Source organism: Candoia aspera, chromosome 6 (genome assembly GCF_035149785.1).
Source record: "Candoia aspera isolate rCanAsp1 chromosome 6, rCanAsp1.hap2, whole genome shotgun sequence".
NCBI classification, from domain to species: domain Eukaryota; kingdom Metazoa; phylum Chordata; class Lepidosauria; order Squamata; family Boidae; genus Candoia; species Candoia aspera.
Genome location: NC_086158.1, coordinates 76,213,637 through 76,236,479, shown reverse-complemented (window position 1 = coordinate 76,236,479; position 22,843 = coordinate 76,213,637). Strand labels below are relative to the sequence as shown.

General features: G+C 38.6%; 1 protein-coding gene across 2 annotated transcripts in view; it reads right to left on the bottom strand.

The window, feature by feature from the left end:
- The window catches only part of SGMS1 (sphingomyelin synthase 1), an 81,972-nt gene that overhangs the window by 38,080 nt on the left and 21,049 nt on the right, over positions 1-22,843 (bottom strand). For both annotated transcript variants that reach the window (XM_063307463.1, XM_063307462.1), the window contains one exon: positions 21,685-21,738. The gene's annotated coding sequence lies outside the window, so the exon portion shown is untranslated. The remainder of the gene's footprint in view (positions 1-21,684; positions 21,739-22,843) is intronic.

The window sequence follows — 22,843 nt, the reverse complement described above, 5'->3', positions numbered from 1 at the left end:
AGTAGTAAAAGTGTAAATAAAAAACGGATGAAATGAAATGCTGTTTATTCTGTCAATGACCAGCAAAACTTGAAAAAATATACACCAAAGTAAAATCAAATAGATGAGATAAAATACGAACGTAACAAAGATAAAATAACAAATAAAAATGTAACATACACTACTATAACAGTATGTTAATTACCTGTGCAAGTGAAAAACTAAAATATTACAATCTATGAAGTAAAAATATGCATCGCCTAAAACAAGATAGCTAACATGTATTAAACCTAAAGTGATGAATAAAACAGAAGTGGTTATTTCTGTGACCAGTTACAGTATGCCTTAGTTTCATTGCAGGAACACAGAATTTGGCTACTGCACAAGTGATAAAGGGTTCTGACAGCTGTTTGGCTCGGTCACATCCTAAAGAAATTAGGAATTACAGAAAGCCCATAAAACGCCCATAAAACGCCAACTCCATGGCCTGTTTCCAGGGAGAAGGAAAATTGTCTATTAAAACTAGAGGGATCAGTCCAACTGGGAGAATGGGATTTTCAGGCAGTAGTTTATCATTATCCTCCAGGCCCTTATCTGGATTGCAGGCATTCCTGTCCCAAGCCTTAACCGGGCGTTTGCTGTTCCACTGGGTGCAGCGAGGATTGAGCTCAAAAATCCTGTTTGCACTGTTTGCAATACTTCTTTGCATAAATTCCTACTTGTGACCATAAAGGATTTGGGCCAGTGGTTTGGCCTCAAAAAGGTTTAACGCTGCAGGGATTAATTGGCCTCCGCTTGTGTAAAAGAAGCACTTAATAGCACTTGTGGACCTAAGAGCTAGCTGCACTATGTGATTCTGGTGCACATTCCAGGTGCCTTTAGAGTGGAAAACCACCCCAAGGTATTTAAAAGCAGGAACCTGCTCTAATTTGTGTCCTTCTACTCTCCAGGGTTGTTGGCTGCCTCTCTTAGCAAAGACCAGAACGTTTGATTTTTCAGAATTAAGAATCAGGTGATTTTGTCTGCGGTACTAAAATATTGCTGCTATTGCTCTTTTCAGCCCTACAGGGGTTTGTGAAATTGCGGCATCGTCACCAGCGTGGAGGAGTATAGGGATTTTGCGCCCTGCTAGTTTAGGGTCATAGAAATCTGGATTATAAAGAAGGTCCATCATTGATCTGATGTACAGGATGAAAAGAGAGGGCAAGAATACATCCCTGTCCACTCCTTTCTGGACACTTACTGTGCCACAGAGGGACCCTTAGATAACCAGTCTTATCTATGAATGTAAACAGGGATGCTAGCAGAGGCACCCACCAGCTGGGATTTTTAAAAATTTAATTATTTCAGGCAAAACACAATCAGCACCTGGAACCTTGTTCACCTTAAGGGATGAGTTAAGGGTAACTCTTGCACAGACAGGGGGCCAATTCTGAGCTTCGTCCAGGTCGATCTCACTCTCATTTGTGTTACTAGCAGGGTCTGTGTACAACCCTCTAAAATACTCCTCCCAGTCTTGAACTGGCACTTGACTGGCTGGGCAGGGCTCGGTGGGTGGGTGGGCTAGTGGTTTTTCTAGCCCAGTGGTAGTTTGGCAGAAGAGGGAAGAGTCCCCCTTCCTGAATGAATTAATTTCTGCCAGATCTCCTTCGCTGCCAGTCTTGTCTTTTCCTTTCCTTTTGTCAGCACTAGACCATTCGAGCATTCACACAATGACCGTCAGGAGACTAAGATCCTTTAACTGTTTAATGAAGCGAAATGAATAGGACAGAGGTAAAGCTGCGAATGGAGAATTCCCGCTAAAACATACATTTAAAACCACATTCCCTTGATCGCTTTCCTTTCCCACAAAAGTATGTCACTCCCCTTTCCCATCCAGGTGGTGTTGCTGGTGTATCTCTACTGACTGGCCTTGATGTGAACCATCATAAATCTGTAGCCATAATAATGCAATTCACACTCCAACTCAACACCCCCTCCCATCCGGCAACAGAGAATCTATCCCATTGATAAGGAAGTGATGGAAGATGCTGCGATAAGGGATTCTGTGAACCTTTTGATCGGAGGGATCTGACATACTCCCCCCCTGCAAGAAGATTTAACAGAAAACAATGTAGAAGCATTTGTAAAAGAAATAAACTGGGGAGGTTTGGGAAACATGGTAGTAAGGTAAGGGTTTGGAAGGATATTTTAAATGAAAATTCTTTGCTAGAATAGGTGCATTAACATGACATGCATCAACCCACTCAGCATCTGGAAAATGTTTCCACTGAATTAAATACTGTAAAGATTTGTGATGAAAATGAGAGTCCAGCATTTCTTTAACTTCAAAATGTTGATGGCCATCAATCATGATGGGTGGAGGGGTTGCTGCCGGCTGGTGCCACTTAGAACGTTCCAGGGCTGGTTTAAGCAAACAAGGTGTCTTCTCCTTCGTCTTCCTCTGAAGCAGGCATGTTGCACCCAGGAGTTTCCACCTGCTCGCGGGCGCGATTTAGAACAGGTGAAATTCGTTTCCCGCCAGCTTCTGATCCTCCAGTTCGGAGTCCTCGCTCGACTCCATCAGCGGTTTCACATCTGATCTCTGTGCGCCAGCGTGGTTGCAGCGGCTCCCTTGTGTTTGGTCGGTGGGGTTTTAGCTGGTTTGGTTCCTCCCTTGGCTGCATCTGGTTCTCCGCGGGGGCACTCTGCTGCTCGATGGGTGTCCTTGCCACATTTGAAACACCCGCCTCTCTTCCAGGTACGGTCTTTTGGATCTTCTTTGTCACGGAATAGCTTCCGCTGGGCAAATGGGAACTGATCCGGTATTCCTCCCCGCCGCTTGTGCTCAGAGTTGTCTATGAAATTGGTATTGGGATCTGACACCTTTTCCTTTTCTTTTAAGGGGGCCTTGAATTGAGCCTTTCCAATTCCATATGGAAAGTAGTCGGTCCTCAGGAGAACGCATACTCTTTCTATACATTGTTTGATATGACCTTTTTAGCTGTGCACAATCCTGATCAAACCATTTTTTATGCTTTATGCCCCAGTTACTAGAGTGTTGTTTTGTTTCTTTCACAAAAGCAGATTTCAGATTAAAAATTAAGAGATCAAACAAGTCTAAGTATGGTTTTCAGGACTTGTTGTCTAGCATGTGTCCATGAATTTCTAAGGTTTCTGGGGCTGCCAGCCATTTAGAGACTGCTTTTGCACTACTTTCATTCCCTCTAATTCATACCTCTGTGTTGTTATTTTCCAGCATTGGGACATAGACTGTTTCTATTTTCACTGATTCCCAGAGGGGTGTCATAGTGAATATTAGGGGGGGGGGGTGATTTCTTTCTAATTCTGAATCTACCTCCATCCACTGTAGGGCATTTAGGAGATTATGCGATATGATCCAGTAATCTACTGTTGATCTTCTCCCTGGCCCTCAGCAAGTATGTTCTGCTGGGGGATCCCCATCTAGGGAGCCATTGAGTATGCACAGCTCCAAACGTGTGGTCATCTGCCGAACACATAATCCTGCCCAATTAAATTTTAATCCTTAAATTCTCTAATGTATAGTGCAGTAAGATCCAGACTTAACAAAACTATTTGTACCTTTAAAACTGCTCCCTACAATAAGGCAACCCTCTGACACCAACATTTTTTTAAAAAGGCACCCAGTTTTAAAAAAAAAAGATTGCCCCTGAAGTAGAGGGTGTATTTGGGAATCCTCCTACAGCAGACTTCCTTTGACATTCTTCCATACATGCTGGCATTTTCCTACTATCATCCCCTGACATCAAGGGTATCAAATTAAGAAAACTTACTAGAGCAACCAATGTACAAAACAGAACGTTTACATATAATTTTCATTATACCAATTTCAGGTATCAAACCCACTTGGAGATCGGTAGGTAGGTAGATAGAATCTCACATAATGTTCCACAAACTATCAAAAGAACCAGTCCTGCTAATGTTGTGTTTATGCTACTTCATTTGGTAACAAGGTACTTCTATACTAAAGTACTGACAGCGTGTATGAGACAAGATACATGCATGAAGTATATGCTCTTTGTAGTATATAGGGGAGAGGTACTGATACTGCCTCCCTCCCAAAATACATACACTGTACATGAGAAATGTGGAAGAATGGAAGATTTTACCCTCAGGGACCGACTGAACTTAACCCCAAAGATTTCCTAAAATATTATTTTATCATCTCTTAGGAATGTTAGCATTCTGGTTTTTTACAAAATTCAAGTTATGATTCCTCTAGTTGTTAATGGCAAAATAGATTGGATGTACTTTTAACAAAAACAGTGTGACTTGTAAGCCTTGCTAATAACAAATGAAGGATTATTTGATTTAAAACAAAACTGGTATCAATTTAATTTTCCATGAACCAGAGGAATATGTTTTAATTGCTACAAGAATAAATCAAATGCAACACAACCATGTTATCTGAGCTGTTATGTGACATTTATATTTCTAGAGAGCTTTTCCAGTCTGCTATTCGAAATAAACTTTAAGTAAAAATTTATTGTGGTAAACACATTATAATGCACACGTAACACAACCATCAAATATCTACCCAGGGTTACATCACTGATGTGACTAGAAATCAGGCAAGGCTATTTCTAAAATTGTAATTGGCCAGAAGTCAAAAAGGTCTGATAAGTATCCATTTCCTTCCAATGTTAATAGACAATGAAACAGAAATGTCCACTTGATATCTAATGTAATGGAACAATTCAGTCAGCAAAACACTTTGAAACATTCTACTTGAGAGCCTGTTAAATGGGGCTGGTGTTTTATCCTAATCACAGCATAAATGGAGCATGTAGGAGAGAACGTTGGATGTCTTCCCACTGTTTCCAATACAATGGCGGTTACCCTGTTCTATGGCCACTATCTGGAATCTGCCTTCAAAGTTCAAGTGAGGGTATTTTGGGGAATGTAAGTTTATCAGAATTTCCTTACTGGAAATTGGAGTGTAAACAGATACTACAAAAAAATTTTTTTCCCTTTCTTAAAGTGAGGATAGCTTTAAGAGGCAGTCACAGTCACTTTTTGTGAGATGGGCAGCCATATAAATTTGATACAAATAATAGATAGATAGATAGATAGATAGATAGATAGATAGATAGATAGATAGATAGATAGATAGGGGGTTGCCCCCATTCTAGGATTTAATTTCCTCTACATAGGGGGAAGGACTGTACTGATAGACAGATTTTTCTTTTAATCCATTCAGTCATGGCCAATTCTTGGAGACTGCCTGGACAAATCCCTGCAGTTTTCTTAGCAAGGTTTTTCAGAAGTGGTTTGCCATTGTCTCCTTCCTAGGGCTGAGAGAGAGTGACTGGCCCAAGATCACCCAGCTGGCTTTTGCCTAAGGCGGGACTAGAACTCACAGCCTCCCAGTTTCTAGCCTGATGCCTTATCCACTACACCAAACTGGCTCTAAATGTATATAATAAGGGATGACATATTTTCCTGCTAATTTCCTTCCCAGGAAAGTTGATACCAAGACTAAATAAGTCAGTCAGCTGGGAGGCTAGCAATTGTCTTAAACTATGTTAGTATGATTAGGTGGCTCTGGCAGAGATTGTGTGCCTGGGTGAATTGTGGAAGACTGAGGACTTTCTTTAAAAATTATTATTTCCAGGTAGGTAACAGTATTATAACTCCATACCCATACAAAAGTTATGAAATGCTTTGCCGTAGATTATTTTGAATGTAGGAACAGTTAACTGAATCCCTCTGAGATTAACCTTTAGCATTAATGTCCATTTAGTGTTGGGCAGTTATGGTATCCTTTTGGGACAGCTCAGGGAGCTGTGGGTGGGTGGCGTAGGTCTGTGCTGGTTCACCTCCTTCCTCCAGGGCCGATCCCAGTCGGTGGTGATAGGGGAGGAGAGATCCGACACTCGACCCCTCCATTGTGGGGTGCCACAGGGTTCGGTTCTCTCTCCTCTCCTATTTAACATCTACATGAAACCACTTGGTGAGATAATCTGTTGCCACGGGATGAGGTATCATCAGTATGCTGATGATACCCAATTATACATCCCGGGCAAGGTAAGTGATGCAGTGACTGCACTTTCTCAGTGCCTGGGGGCTGTGGGGGTCTGGATGGGGAACAACAGGCTTCAGCTGAACCCTGGTAAGACGGAGTGGCTGTGGACTGATGGTGCCTCTCCTTCCGAGACTTTGTCATCTTTAGTTCTGGATGGGGCTGCACTGCCCCAGACAGACTCAGTGCGTAATCTGGCGGTTCTCCTGGACTCACTTTGTGCAACTTTGGGTTGTGCACCAGTGACGCCCGTTCCTGGAATGAGAGGCCCTCCGAACAGTCACTCACGCCCTGGTCATCTCCCATATAGAATACTGTAATGAGCTCTACATGGGGATACCCTTGAAGAGTATGCGGAAGCTTCAGCTGGTCCAGAATGTAGCCACGCGGGCCAGTTTTGGTAACCCTAGGTCGGCACATATAACACCTTTGCTGCGCAAGCTGCACTGGGTGCCAGTTTGCTTCCGGGTCCAATTCAAGGTGTTGGTTATCACCTTTAAAGCCCTACATGACATGGGGCCAGGCTACCTGTGGGACCGTCTCATCCCCATTACATCGGCCTGCCCCACCCGATCATCCAGAGAGGGCATGTTACAGACCTGTCCCTAAGAGAACTTCATCTGGCAGGGTCCAGGAAACGCTCCTTCTCTGCAGTGGTGCCCACCCTTTGGAACATTTTGCCCCCGGAGGTGAGGCAGGCCCCTTCACTCCTGACCTTCCGGAAGGCCCTGAAGACTTGGTTCTGCTGTCTCGCCTGGGGCGGTAAAGTGGGTAACCATTCTTGGGGGTGGCTCGCACCCTAGAGGCCCTCCCACCAGCTTGGAATTTTGTACCCTCTTGGATTTTATATGTATTTATTACAATTGTAATGTGTCTGGTTTTATGAGATTTTAACGTTTATGATTATAGTTTGATTTTATTGTAAACCACCCAGAGTCCCTCTTTTGGGGGAGATAGGCGGTAATTAAATTTGAATAAATAAATAAATAAAATTAAGATTGTATTAAGGTGTACCATCCAGGATAATGGCTCCTGGAAATGAATACCCAAGTATTTAAAGGGATGTTATTGGTCTGTTGGCCAGGGATTAACTAAGTATGCTAGGTTGCATATTTAGTTAAGGTAGGTATGCAAAGACCAAGACTTTAGTTTTACTCGAGTTAGAATGTACTGTCTGTAAAAGCTAATCAATTAACAACTGTATAATTAATAATAACCTTTAATCAACAGTTAATATAAGAACCTTGAAGTCCTGATTTAATAACGTTCTCCTTTATTTTATCTGTAGTATGAAATTTATTGAGATCTCCACATAGGACTTCTACATTCGCAATGTTGTAAAACTGAACAAAAGGGCATGATCTAAAGTCTAACTTGCCCTTATATTTGTGTCAATAATTCTATAATGAGAAAATATGGAATAATACGTCTTGGAGTAGATTTTCTGCCTATCTGGAAAAAAAAAGTATCTTGTCTAGCATTGGCTTAAATACATCCAGAAATCCATTAAGTCCAATCTCTTAAGAAGACCATTAATTGGATGTGATTTCAGTTTAGCATTTGCATTTGCAATGCTTTCATACAGTATCAGATGAAGCATATTACTGTGACCAAAAGCCAGCTCACCCACCTTATATTGATCTAACTGCTTTAGCAGAATGGATGTAAATTTGATTTGACCTTTGTTTGGAGCATAAATGGCAACTGTAAATTGACAGAGCAACAGAGACTTTGATGAAGAAAAACTTGTATATTTTGTGAACTTTGAGTTAGCTCTAATAAAGCATTGCCCTAATATTTTTTTTTATAGTTGATGTTTTTCCTTCTTATCTAGACAGAAGCATTTATAAAAACTTTTATACTGCTGTGAAGCAAGTCATATATAAACAGATAAGAGTCATATACTTTTATAAGCTGTGGAATAGCAAAGACGTAAAAGTGCAGCTGTAAATGCTAAACAGTTATGCAATGTATATCACCTGGAAACTGAAAGAGTTAGAAAAAGGAGGCATTTAACATGATGCAAACAGAAAGTGAGGACCTTCATATAAACCCCCTAATAAGAACTGCAAAAACAAAAGAATCTGATGCAAATCAGACGAAAAATCTAATTAAAATTCCCTTTCTGTAATAACTCTATTGCAAATATTAATACTGTCAAGCAGATTCCAATTTATTGGCATGTAATTCTTTGAGTCAGTGGACTTGGGAGAAACTAGAGTTGCATTTAGATGAAACCATACTGCAGTTTTTCAAAGAACTATTCATGTCAACAATTCTCCCACTAATGAGAGCCTGTGGGAAATGGAATCATTTTCTGTTTTAACTAAAAATGTTATTTGCTATGTTATCAACTAGAATGTTATTGGAAATGCTTTACATCTGTGTCAACTGTGTTTCAGGTTCTGATGGCAAAGAAAAGGAAAGCTTTTTATAGCAATCTACTCAATTACTTAGTAATCATACAAGAAAAATAAAAAAGTTAAGTACAATAATCAAACTTTATATACTGTAAGCAGTAAGGACCACTCATTATCATGAATGCAAATTTTAGTTTCTAAAAAATATTATCCATTAAAACTTATTAAAAAGAAATATAAGGTATGCAAACAGGAAATCATTACAATAGTATAGTCTCACATAAATTTGAAATTACCTAAGAGGTATGTTGGTCTATACCAACAAAGATTATAATTGTTCAGGCAATGGTTTTTCCTATGGTACTATGGATGCGACAGTTGCACCGGGAAGAAACAAGATTCAAATCAATGCATTTGAACCTTGGTATATAGAAGATCTTTAAGAATATGATGGATCACAGAACAAATCAAGCCCACATTTTCACTGAAAGCACTAATGACCAGGCACTGACTATCATGTTTGGGACATGTGAAGACCCAGTTCTTTGAGATGCTCATAATGCTTGGAAAAGTTGAAGGAAAAAAGAGAGAGGATGGGCAGCAACAAAGTGGATGCATTTAATTATGACGGCAGTGAATGCACTACCAAGAGACTCAAAAGGCCAAACAGAAGACAAACCATTCTGGAGAGAATCTATCCATGAGGTCACTAAGATTTGATATCAAATTGATGGCACTCATCAATCAATCAGTGGGCACAACCTTTGAAAAGATTTACCTAAATCCAACTGATATGTTTTCATCTTAACAAAGACAGGCTTGTATGGATCAGTAAACTCCAGTTGTATAGCTAAGTTGTGTTCATGTCTGGTATAAATATATGGGATGGGGGTGGGTGGTAGAAGAGAAGGAAATCAATTCGCCTATGTTAAATCAGGCTGCTCTAGCCCTGGTTTGTTGAACAAGCTGCCTTGGCTGGCATATAATGTTAAGCCATAATGGGTGGGTTTGCATATTAACCCAATAATGAATAACTCAATTAAAGCTTATTACATTGTAGGAAGCCAGAAACAGTAAGTACTGCTGCTTGATTCAGTGCTTTACAAACTTAATTTTTTAAAGCCAAGAACATTTCTTATCTCATTGCTCCTCAAAGTCACAGCTGTTATCCCCCATTCTCTCAATTTCATGATGTCACGCCTTCAAGAGATGCTTCCTATCAGGACTAAAAGTCTTTTAACTGCAAGTACAGAAATTCCTTGCTTACTAATACATTCTCAAATCCCTCAATTATTTTTAAGTACTGTGTTCTTTTAAGACTAGAATTTTAGCCTCAAATTGTATATACTCCACATGGGTCCAATTCTACTTCTGGGCATCATTGCAAATGTCTCTGCCCTCAAAACAACACTGGTATGGAGCTAGCAATCTGGTATTTCTGCATCTGTATTTGTTTAAATAGTTTGATGACAAATAGAGGCAGAGAATCTAAAAATTACATGTATATCAAATATCAACTACTGTAAACATTCTGACACCCCTGTCAATAAGCAAATAAGGATCAAGCATCATTACATTATCTTAAAAGGTAGTATTTAAGAACAAATTGTCACAACATATTTGCATAATTGTAACTACAATAAACAACAACAACAAAAATCAGTCCCGCCTTAGGTATGAAAGCCGGCTGGGTGACCTTGGACCAGTCCCTCTCTCTCAGCCCAACTCACCTCACAGGGTTGTTGTGGGAAAAGAGGAAGAAGGAGTATTAGGTATGTTTGCCGCCTTGAGTTATTCATAAAAAATAATAAAGGCGGGATAGAAAATAAAATAAATAAATAAAATCCTTTAAATGCCCTCCTTTAAGCAGAAAGTCACAACTGAATAAACCATGGAGAAAAAACAAAATCTGCTATTGATGTTAAATAATTCCTTTCTTGATTACAATGTCTTTGTTTATAAGCCAAACAAGTACATTCTTTGATCCACTGAGATACAGGGCCCCAGGATGTAACAAGACCAGCCTTATATAGTTATGCTAAAAGAATTTGACGAGCTTCCAAGCACAGAAACAGATGGCTGTTTCAAAGAAAAAACAGTGGGTGCGTGCTGCCTCAGAAGTATTACTTAGTGAAGAGAATGTTATATAGTGTGTGTGTGCGTTTAAAAAATCTGAAGTCTTACACATTACATATCTTGCCCTTGGCTACTCTTCACCAGCAAGGCTCAGTTCTTTGCAAAACTATTTATCTTCTATCCTGCCTTTATTATTTTTTATAAATAACGCAAGGCGGTGAGCATACCTAACACGCCTTCCTCTTCCTATTTTCCCCACAACAACAACCCTGTGAGGTGAGTTGGGCTGAGAGAGAGGGACTGGCCCAAGGTCACCCAGCCAGCTTTCATGACTGAGGCAGGACTAGAACTCTCCATCTCCTGGTTTCTAGGCCAGCACCTTAAGCACTAGACCAAACTGGCTCTTCTTCTCCCCTGGTAACAGTGCAACAATTCAGCTTTTCCCTTGACAGTCTGGTTCCCAACCTTCTTCCATTTTTGCTCTCAAATTCTGAAGGGACCACATGGACGTCTTATAGACATCCAAATTAATTTGCTGTTACTTAACTTCTGAGGATGCAAATGGTTTGAGATTCAAATACCTATAGCAACAGTTCTCAAAAGTGTGGCCTGCGAAATTGTGGGGGTCCCTGAGACCCTTTCAGGGGGTCTGTGAGGTGAAAACTATTTTCATAATAATACTTAAGACCTTATTTGCCTTTTCTACTCGCATTGTTTCACACCTTAGCACGAATCAAGGTAGTGGCACCAAACTTTACTAGTAGTCACAGAAAAAAAAATGCCAGTTTCACTTAAGAATGTCCTTGATGAAGCAGTAAAAATTATTAATTTGATTAAATCTAGACTCTTGAATACATGTCTGATTAATATTCTGTGTGACAAAACAGGAAATACACTGCCTACCAAAGTATGATGGTTGTCTTGAGCAAAAAGACTTCTGTGACTGTTTGAGATGTGAGCTCAACTAGATGCCTTTTTCATGGAACACCGTTTTTATCTGAAAGAATGACAGACAAACTACGGGTAGTCCTCGCTTAATGACCATTCATTTAGTGATGGTTCAGATTTACAACAGCGCTAAAACCCGACTTGTGACTGTTCCTTACACTTACAACAATCACAGCATCCCTGTGGTCATGTGATCACAATTCAGGTGCTTGGCAACTGGTTTGCATTTACGCCCACTGCAGTGTCCCACAATCAAGTAATTGTCATTTCTGACCTTTCCAGCTGGCTTCCGGAAAATAAAATCAATAGGGAACCACAAGATTTCCTTAACCACCATGTGGCTTGCCTAATGACCACAGTGATTCACTCAACAGTCACTACAAAAATGGTCGTAAAATTGGGTTGGATTCATTTTCTGCGCAACTCAGTGAAACAGTATTTTCCAAATGACCAATGCAAGAAGTTCAAAATCATGCATGGATAAAAGATCCATTCCATGTGCAAAACAGGCCAATGGATGTTGATGTGACAGAGTACATTTCAGATTTCACACTCTAAATAAAATTTAAGAAACTACCACTTATCAAGTTCTGGTGTAATATCAAAGAATATCCACAATTATGCACACAAGGCTGTCAAAATATTCCTCTTTTCTGACTACATAGATGTATGAGGCTAGAATTTCTTTATATACTTCAATCAAAACAACATATCGCAACAGATTGAATGCAGAAGGAGATGAGCCAGTTTGGTCTAGTGGTTAAGGCAACGGGCTAGAAACCAGGAGACCATGAGTTCTAGTCTTGCCTTAGGCATGAAAGCCAGCTGGGTGACCTTGGGCCAGTCCCTCTCTCTCAGCCCAACTCACCTCACAGGGTTGTTGTTGTGGGGAAAACAGGAGGAGGAAGGAGTGTTAGGTATGTTCACCGCCTTGAGTTATTTATGAAAATAATAAAGGCAGAATAGAAAATAAATGAGAATCCAGCTGTCTTATTAAGCCAGACATTAAAGATATTTATATTATATATATATATATATATATATATATATATATATATATTTACAATATTATGTACACTAACATGTAATGGGTTTATTATTTTTAAATGGATTCATATTTTTTTTAATTCTCAGTTTTAAATTCTAACGTGGTAAATATCGTCCTTGCTTGACGACCGTTCGTTCAGTGACCATTCAAAGTTATGACAGCATTGAACAAGTGGTGCTGAACAAATAGTCCTAGAGGTTACGGCTGTTGCAGCGCCCCTGCAATCATGTGATCAAAATTCAGATGCTTGGCAGCCCACCCGCATTTACGACTGCAGGGTGAGTTTCAATTCTCCCACCCGCCTATCTCCCTCATCTCTGCCCTTCTGGCCGCCCTGCGCTCCACCCTGCACTACCAGTGCTACCAGTCTGCTTCTAATTTTTGCCACCAACCTGTTTGTGAATCAAAATGGTCAGAGGACATCCTTTTCTATTACACTATGCAGGAAAAATATTTGTATGCACATCTCTTCCTCTCTTGATTTGCCTCAATTTTGTTATGTTTCTCAGGATGGAGGGACAACTGATATCTGAAGTGTATTCATTGCAGCCCCAGGATAAAGACTTTTATTTGCCCGTTTTCAATTACTGTACTGTCAGGTTAGTTGAGTAATTACCCTTTTATTGTGATGTCACTTAACAATGTGATATAATGTCTATTATACAGCAGATATCCAGATTTTTTTTCAAAAAGATAAAGGCACAGTTTATATATTCTTAAAATACATATTTAAAATGAACCTAAACAATAAAACAATTAAAATTGAAGATTATTTTATTCACTGTTTAAGCAATAAACATTGGTACCACAAAAGTTATGGCAAAAGATGTTGTTTTACTGTTTTGCCCTGTATTTTAATATTGTATTTATGTTACTTTTTTGCTCCATGAGCCAATTGTTGTTGCTGCTACGGTCCTTCAAGTCAATGCCGACTCCTGGTGGCCACAGGAACAAGTCCACTTGCCCTCATGGTAAAGCAGTTCCTGAAGCATTAACCCACATTTTGTTATACTGTTCTCATTATACAGATACCTGGCTGCAGCTAATAATGCCCCATCTAGTCAGATTTCTAGGTCATCTGGATCCATTTTATTTACAGTTGTTATTATCCAATTACTGTGATTTTATTTCTCTTAACATGGCTAAGTTTTGTTTTACTTTTTTGTAAAATATACCATACTTTGACCACTCCAATCTTATAATTATTGGGTTTTTACTGTGGCTTTTACACAGCAAAACCCACTAATTACACCAACTGTTTCACAATTTGTTTTTTTTTTCCTTCTGTTTTTTTGAGCTGGTCAGTGACAATACTAAAGTACTTCTACTATAGGAACGAGTCCATGTAATCCTCTTTGCAATGTTTTTCAGAAGTGCCTTATCAGTATCTTCTTCCTAGGGCTGAAAGAGAACCACCGGCCCAAAGTCACCCAGCCAGCTTTCATGCCCAAGGCAGGATTCGAATTTGTGGTCTCCCAGCTTCCAATCCAGTGCCTTCTGGATTAGCACTGAACCAGTGCCAAACTGGTTCTTAAATAAGCCAATTAGAGAATATTTACTGATACATTGTAACACTGTATTTGTCTTTGTTTGTTCTGCAAATTATATAGAGCTAAATAAATTTAATTTAATGCACATGGACACTGAAATACCAAGGCAAATAAAAAGATATTTCCCTAGTGCCAAAATGGTATCAAATTCATGTGAAATAAGCCTCTGTAGAAAGTCAATTCCACAAGCAAGAGAACATGGCTAAAACATGTATTTCTTAACCACCATCTGCCATTACTTTGGATGGGAGGGACACAGGTATAACCACAGACTCCTGAAGTAGGACATGCCCTCTGGGTTTGAAGTTGCTTTAGATTTTACTGTTCTCATTAGTTTGTTAACTGAACTGTTCCTGAAATAATCAAGAGAGTTGGTCCAGGGGTTGCAATCACCCTCTGTTAGGATGAATTTCCATTAGATCATTATTTATTTATCTTTAGTCTTTGGTCAGTGACAAAGGGAGGGAAGAATCCAGCATAATCTTATGGAGCATTCAGCTTAGAGAACTACTTCTACTCTGTGCTTAATGTTAAAATCAACATTAGCAGCTTAGGTGATTCCAACCCCTTTCAGGTGTGCTTTCTGAGCAGAAACTTTAGCTTCAAAGCCTCAGGTTAAAAAAAAAGAAAAAAGAAAAAAGAAAAGAAGCCAAGATGCAGAGCAGGAGAGGAACGGAACATCCCAGTCAGCAGCTGTTAATAGCTCTTCCGCAACAATTTATTATCTCCAATTGCACACTGCCTATTCCCTATGCTATGATTTCATAATTCCACTGCTAATGCTAGCTTCTAGTAATCAAGGTCAGTGATCAGTTCTTCAATATCCTGGAAATTATCTTAAGGATGAAGTCAGTGACAAAGGGTGTCAGCTAATGAAGACCCACAATCCAGGCCACAAGGTGGACTTACCCACTAGCAGCTGTGAAGTGGAAAGAACTTGGTATAATCACCATTACAATACCTATTACTGGAGTCCCATATATTTTATTACTCTGGATTACAGTATTGCCAGTAAATATGAATTCGTTGCCAATCAAAAGTGATTCACTGACATGCCAGTATTAACAAGATCAAGGGCATCCCCCCCCCCCGATATAATGCTTATTTTGTTTAACACGGTTTTCCTGAAATGACTTTTTATTCCAAAGTTTGGAAGTAATTGTCATCAGCAGAAAAGATAGATAAACTAAAATGGAGACTGCTTTACATGTTGTGATTTTACAAGAGAAATAATTATTTCCCCAAACTTTAGAAACCATTAATTTCATTGTTCATCTTTTCTTGTGGAAAAGGCATGGAGAACATGGTCTATATCACAGCCTTCACCCCAGTCAGTTTTAGTTATTCAGTCTTCCTTTCCATTGCTGGAATTACTAAATCATCATTCAAGACTAAAACACCATCATGCAGCATAAGTGTTGAAATACAATTTGATGAATTGGCCATTTCTTATTAATGGCCTTACTTAACTTGCATTTACAACACTGCCTTCACATTTTAAAGTTCTCTGTGAAACTATTCTGCTATGTAATATAAACATAAACTTGCTTCAAATACTGTGTGTGTGCATGCAAAAAAATACACTCAGGTGCACCTGCTCTGCTACCACCATTATTATGGAGTATAAGAGTTAAAAAATCTGTGTTATTCCTGAACTAAAAAACAAGACCTATTGTAAGTATGTAGATCTACCTACCTATAATAGCAGGTAATAATATTCGAAGTATTAATAATTGTTATTATGCCTAACTAGACTTTTAAATCCACAGAAGGGATTCTATGACCATGAATATGGGAATAGGCAATAAAACTGATGGAATGCCAAAAAAGAGAAGACATAAAGCACCCTTAAAAAAAGTAGACTGTTGAGAAAGAGATCCCAGGTTTCTGTGTTAAAAGCATGGAAAGAAAAATTTTTGAACTCTGAAAAGTATTCTTCACCTTCAATCAGCTGCTGAAGCTTGAGAGAAAGGAATGGAAAATTAGCAGTTTCCTAAGCGAGATGGTGAAAAAAACTGTTTCTGCTGGCTAAAGAGAGGCCTCATCCATCGTGACGTGGTATCCGATTTAGCAAGGAGAAATGAAAGTAGCAATGTTCAGCTAATCCAAATACGTTAGGAATCTACTCTGAAATAATTTCACATTTCTGTTTCTCCAACATAGTTCAATCAGCCATTAAGCAATTGCCTTTGAAATGTTTACATCAAAGAAATACAAATTGTTTTTCAATGCCTTATACCAAATTAGCATATTCCCTTCCTACTGTAAAAAGAGCCATTTACATTATTGTTAACATTTTCCTTAACCCAAGAATATTTTCCAGATAAGCGGTAGAACCTAACTTGACTGATTTCAAAAAGCTAAGCAAGGTTGGCCCTTTTTAGTACCTACGTGGGAAATAACAAATCTGTAAGCTACATTAGGAAACTGAGTGTGTGTTTGTGTGTGTTTCATTCATTTCAAAAGAAGACAGAGGTACAGAGCTTCCATGATATTGAAGAAAACCACACGGATGAGTCAAGTCATTCAAAATAAAACTGAGCTCTAAGACCACTCTTAACAAATATTACATCAGAATGCAATAAAGACTTATTTTTAAGGAACATAAAGCTGTTCTTCCTCCTTTTCAACGTCTTGCGTAAATCAATGTGGTTTTAGAGTTTAAAATAACGGAACGTTTCCTTACACAATTTGAAATTAAAGTCCAACAGTATTGGACGCTGGAAATTGGATACTTGCTTTGGCTTAAACTAGTAAGAATATCTTTGCTCAAAATAGGAGTAGAACAGACTAGGCTGGTTCTATACTTGTTCTACTGAGAGAGGAAGAGCTTCCATTCACCAAAGGGCTTAAATCCAATGAAGATTTAGCTGGAGAAAAATTATCCTTCTCTTTTTCATCCATTCCTGGATCATCCAACTTTTTTTATATCTATAATTTTATTTTAAAAAATTAAAAAGGAAGATAAAAACTAATACAAACTAATATAAAGTAAGAAAAAGAAAAGAAAAAGAAAGAAATCAAAGAGAAAGCTAAAAGTGCAAGAAAGTGGGAAAAAGTGAAAGAAAAATAGAAAAAAAAGAAAAAAGATACAAAGAAGTGGCTTCCAATCTTCTTTACAGCAGTTATAGGTACAGTTATAAATTTCCTCCTATAGTTACAACATGACTCTCTTCTTTCTATAATCTATCCTATCTAATATCAAAACCATACATTTTAAGTTCATTTTCTTCTGTTTTATACAAAAAGTCCATAAAGGGTTTCCAGTCAGCAATAAACACAGAAAAGTATCTGTGCCATCTCAGCAAGTTCCATCATCTTCATCTACTTTAAATCTTTCTAATAACTGTAGATAAGAAGACAATTGACAACTACATCCCTCTGTCACCAGTTCTTCTCTTGATTTTACTTTACACTCCCCTTGAAAAAATTCTAGATCACCCAACTTTTAAACACCTTGATACATACTGTATGTCTACTCCAAGGGAAGATAAACAACCTTATAGGACTGAAGTTACAGGATTAAAGCAAGAATTCTCAACAGAAGAGAATTCTCAAATTTTGTGATACTGTGACCTACTAAAATGATAAATCTGTGTGACTCCCCTCCAATAAAACTAGGTAAGTTTGGTCTAGTGGTTAAGGTGCCAGGCTAGAAACCAGGAATCTGTGAGTTCTAGTCCCGCCTTAGGCATGAAAGCCGGCTGGGTGACCTTGGGCCAGTCATTCTCTCTCAGCCTAACCCACCTCACAGGGTTGTTGTTGCAGGGAAAATAGGAGGAGGAAGGAATATTAGGTATGTTCCCCGCCTTGAGTTATTTATGAAAATAATAAAGGCAGGATAAAAGAAAATAAAAGAAAATAAATTAAAACTGTTGTGATTGGCAGAGAGTTTTGACAGAGGGTAAGACTCATGGAATTAAGTCACCTCACAGAAGCTGTTCCAGGTTTTGCTGCTTGTTTTGCCTGTACATAAAATCATATGCTAGCAAAGCAGAATTGTGGTCAAACTTACTCTGGGCTTTGATGACCAGAGCACAAACAAAACACAGCTGAGTTTTGATAGCGTTCCTACTCTGATTACGCAAACCTGAATCATTTTGTTTTGTTTTAAATGTTTGCTTGTAGTAACAGGGGAGAGTGAAAGGGAATACATGATCTATAAATTGAGAACTTGTGGATCAGGATTTTTGCTAAATATGTCTTGATGAAGGATTAGTCATAAATTCCAACCTGGTTTTTCAATAAGAGAAGTTTAATAATTTCTTCTTATGCTTATAAAAGCCTTCCAATCCAGAATATTTAACAGTGGTGAACTGTTTTCTATGTCCACATTTTTTTTAAATGAAAGAAATCCCTGAAATATTATAGATAACTTTTATATCAACCACAATAGACTCTCTTCAAAGTTTTCAAAAAGTCATGTGAGGAAGGATCCGGGATCTGAATTCAGTGAGTCAGCTAAGAACTCTTTGTAGTCTAAAATGCCTTTAAATATAGCTTGGTGAATCATTGAGAACGAACTATAAAATAATTCATTCCTTTAAAATTACTTTATATTAATCACAATCTTTGTCTTGGAGAAATTGTAATAAAATTAGTACATGTTGCCATAACTGGTGGCAATGCTGACTTACTTAGTCATTTTGTGGCACGTGTTTGAGAAATGGAAAAAATTACTCAACAAATCTTGGGGAAATATTCCATTTATCCCTAGTCTTCTAAAATGCTGGAACATAAGACATTAATTCTTAGCAGGCAGGGGACTTAGTAGCCAAATTTTCTACTGAAAAACTATAAAACCCTTCTCCTGAGGTTAACGATTTTTAGAATTGTGGGAATAACATGACTGAAAAATTAACACAGCAGCAAAATCCTGACAGCTCCTTTCACTAAGAATTGTTTTATTCATTTTTAGCTATATCAACAAAGTAGTTGTTCTTAATACATGACTTTTGTCTATATAAATGTCTTTCAGGGCAGAAATACTGAAGATAAATATTTACAATTTTAAAACTGTCTTTCAGATTCTAGATAGATTTATATATGCTCCCAAACTGTGTCCCTATTTTGCTCTTTTTTGTCCCTTTTTATGCAACTTCTTTTCTGGGGTCTGGTTGAAGTACTGTTAAATCATTAGTGAAATTAAAAAACAAAAACGAAAGTTATTATGTTTGTCCAGAGAGCCCTTTTTGATAGATGGGCTTTTTGACTCTGTAATATCCAGTCTGTGTGTCCATGCAATCACTAGGAGTCAAGCCCTTTCAACTTTACAGATAGTCCTTGCTTAATGACTGCCCTATTTATCTATCTATCTATCTATCTATCTATCTATCTATCTATCTATCTATCTATCTATCTATCTAATTTGTCCCTGCCCATCTCCTCCCATTGGGGGACTCTGGGCAGTTTACAACAATCGATTAAAAACAACAACCATAAAATACACAGTATAAAAATACAATAATAAATAATATAAAGGTAATAATAATAATAATATTTAGCTGTACACTTTAACCTCCTAAGTTACCATGGTGCTGAAAAAGTAACTTTATGACCAGTCCTCGCACTTATGACCATCGCAGCATCCTCACGGTCATGTGATCAAGATTCGGGTGCTTCACAACTGGCAGGCATTTACAACCATAGCAAGGTCCTGCAGTCATGTGATGGCTATTTGCACACTTCACAGCCAGCTTCTAACAGAGTCAATGGAGAAGCCAGCAGTAAAGTCGGGATCATGTGATGCCTCTTGCTTAAACAACCGCAGGTGATTCGCTTAATGACCAAATGGGAAGTGAGATCGTAAGTCCATCACAGTCATGTGATGTCTCATTTAATGATGTCGTTTAGCGATGGATTTGCTGGTCCCAATTGTAGTCGTTAAGCAAGGACTACCTGTACTACTCAGTTAACAACCACTCATTCAGCGACTGTTTGAAGTTATGATGGTGCTGAACGAGTGGTACTTATTATTGGTCCTCAAAGTTCCAGCTGTCCCAGCACCCCTGCAGTCATGTGATTGTGATCTGGGCACCTGGCAACTGGCTCTCACTTATGACAGTTGCAGCATCCCACGGTCACATGATCGCCATTTGCAACTTTCCGTCCTGGCTTCCAAGCAAAGTCAATAGGGAAGCTAGTAGGGAAGGTTGCAAGTCACTCCAGTAAGTTGCTTGTACCTCCCCGCCCCCAGCAGCAGCCACCCCCAGCCCCACCACACTCACACTGTGCCTCACTGGCCACCCTCACACCGCCCCCCAGCAGCAGCCACCCCCGGCCCCATTGCACTTGCTCGGTCGGCAGCAGCCACCCCTGCCACACCTGCACTGGCCAACCAGGTGCCCTCACCCACCCAGCAGCAGCCACTTACCTGCCCGCTGACCTGCATGTGAGCCGCCAAGGACTTGTGACTTCCTGCCAGCTTCCCCATTGACTTTGCTTGTTGGAAGCTGGCAGTAAGTTGCAAGGAGGTCCTTGTTAACGACCCACAATCCTTGCTTAACAGCAGCAACATGGAGTGCCAGGATTTCCATCACTGAGCGATGCTGTCACGTGACATCACACTTTACAACCGCATTGCTTAGTGATGGCAATTCTGGTTCCAATTACCGTCATTAAGCGAGGACTATCTGTACACAGGCTCCTCTATCTACTTAGCTTCTGTACTAACAACTTTCAAGCTAGCGTCCTCCTGACTAGTTCAAATAAGAAGCACTCTGTGTCATCTATTGTGCTGTATCACTGTTATCAATGGGAGAGCAGAGAGGACATTTCCTTATAATTGGCTTACAGGGCAGGGCTTCATATCTTTGATTATTTTTAGACATACTGAATTCGTCATACCATTCAGGCTGATTCATTGCTGCTTCTTGCTTATCATTAAAAACATGTTATTTCAGGATCACACACCACTTTGTGTATTTTCAAAGCTGATACTTGTATGTAAATATATTTTTTAACTGAAAATATTTTGCCAGATTAAGGGTTCCCCAATTAATCTGGCAACACATTTAAAAACTTTAAGTAAGATTTGAATACAGATGAATACACTAACATAGGTGTTTTCTTTCAAGAAACTGGTATTGCCTTCCCTCCCACACAAAAGAAACATTTCTTTTAAGATAAACATATTCAACAGCAACACACATCCCCTGCCAACAGAGACTGTTCCTCCTGACTTCAAAATTATATTATATTGAGAGAGACAAATGTGATTAAATTGTTCTCTATCAGCAAGAAAGCTTTATGGTGCACTTCTTTTTCTCTATAATTAAAAATGTCAGTGGGAGTCACCAAGAACTGTGCTTATCTATGCAGGAATCTCAGTAATTGGATAAATAAATGGATGGATACTATCTCAATAACCACACCTGAAAAATCTAACCCTACCTGAAAGTTTAACTAGTTTATATAACTGTACAAATGAATAAGCAGTAAATACAAAGGTGAAGAGCAAAATTTAGAGAGGACATGTGACGCAAACAACTGATTAAGTAGAATGTTTTAAAACATGTTCCTTTTTTCCTAATGCACTGCTCTTGAAAGCCTCTGGCCACCCAGCTTCTCTTGTATCCTTTATTAACCCCGATGCATTAGATGATTATTCCAATAAGCATGGTTAAGAAGATAAACATTCTTCTAAACGGAACAAATTATACAAAATAGGAGGATATTTACCATTATAACTCCATTCCCAGATTAATAATCTTCTTTGCTTCAGTTTTTTCTTTTCTACAAAACAGGTAAGAGAAGAAAAAAAATGGTACTTAATTTATCTTTGCAATAATTCAATTAAATGGCAATTGTATCATTCAAAGTAAAACCCTTCACAATGTTCTCAGGCCACAACTGAAATGAAAAGTCACAAGACTGCACTGGCTAACTCCTGAATGTTGGTTGCTCATACAAAACCAAAAGATTAATTACCTTTTGAATTCAAAAGGTAGGAAAGGTTAGAAATGGCGCTGAATTCAAGATATTATTTAAATATTCCCCAAGTATTATTTTTCTCGTGGCCTTTGCATAACGACTGTATGAATTAAGTTCCTAGGAAACTAAGACAGACTTTTTCCTTGTGACAACCACCTTGTCTCCTTTCAGTTTACTCCAAAACTGAACTCTCAGGCTTAGTTACTCTTTAACTAAGAACAATACAGATTTTACCTGCAATGCATATGACACAGGTTAAATAGCCTGGGTCAAGGGTACTGTTTTATCCTTCAGAAAGCGCCACCACTTTGCTTTATACTCATGCTTTTACTGTTATTCTCACTGTGATTAAATAATACAGAGATTTTGTTGACTGATTTAAATCAAATTAGTTCTCCACTCTCAAAAGCTGTAAGGAAAACTAAGCACAATCAATGCACACTGGAAAATGGAAGTAAATACCGATCATATCATTAAGGTTATTTTTGGTCTCAGGATAAATGCAGTTGCTTTGTTAGGCATCACGACAGATCCTTCATACATACATCCAGTATGCAGGAGCATTTTACATATTTGCTATTCAGATTCTGACAATATAGTGAATACTAAAAGAGCCCATGATTTCAGCAGCTTTTGTGGCATATAGTTTTTCCACTAGTCCTTAAACCGCAAACAAACATGCTTATTTTGGTCTTTTTGCCCCGCCCAATTAGACTAAGGAATTTGATGGTTTCCTAAATGACAATATAAGTGTGTTTTTAATTCTTCATTTTTACTCAGGTAACATACTTGTTTTTAATGCAATCATATGAAGAAATCATTAGTTCCCCAACCCCAATAACATTAAGGGCTTTATCCAATATCACATGAGTGTACTCAACGCAACTATGCTGTTCCTCTTCACACA